The sequence below is a fragment of the Poecilia latipinna genome, unplaced genomic scaffold (assembly GCF_001443285.1).
Source record: "Poecilia latipinna isolate Pla-1442-1.1 unplaced genomic scaffold, P_latipinna-1.0 Scaffold2842, whole genome shotgun sequence".
NCBI classification, from domain to species: domain Eukaryota; kingdom Metazoa; phylum Chordata; class Actinopteri; order Cyprinodontiformes; family Poeciliidae; genus Poecilia; species Poecilia latipinna.
Genome location: NW_015115458.1, coordinates 58276 through 59023, shown reverse-complemented (window position 1 = coordinate 59023; position 748 = coordinate 58276).

The following is a 748-nucleotide window of genomic DNA, read 5'->3' as shown; positions in this document are numbered from 1 at the left end:
TTATTATTAAACTAAAATCTCCAGCATGGGGAAGTGGGATGAGCTCGACTTTTCTCGACACGGCATGGTGATAGCTTTAACAAATATGGCGAAAACATATTTTTTAACCCTTAATCGATTCATAGCCCAGCCCTAATTGGTGAGGAGATAAGTTATGCTCATCTGCATATTTTAGATAGTTGATGGGGTTTTTTTGTTAGTTTTTTTTTTTTTTTGCTATGCAGTATTATGTATTTTCCAGGCTCAGTTTCTGATTGGCTATACATTTCATTCACTTGGCTAAGACAATCCAACATGTTGAATATCCCGATTTTAGACTGGAGTGGTTCCAATGACCCTTTGAGCGGACTATATCCCTCTCAACACAACAACACATGGCAGAATATCTCTTAAGAGCCTCCCCGTCCTTAAAATTCTCAGAAGGGGGAAATTGAGACAGAAATTGGAATAAAGATCTTGTCTCGTGAATTAGGCATTGTGACGATCCCTCCACTTTACATAAGGGGGTTTGTCCCTTTACATTAATTGTTCTTTATTTTCAAGGCATACTGGAAGTAGTGTCATCCATGTTCCGCTTGGGCTTCGCGTTTCCTGGCTATATAAGAGCCGTGCTCATTTGTCAGGGGGTTCTGGTGGAGCTCACTTGGGGCTGAGCTGACTTCTCCGCCCAGCTCCGCTTTTCAGGCTGGCTCTTGCCTGTGTTATGCCCAGAAACGCATGCCTGCCCTGCGTTTCTGGGCATAACACA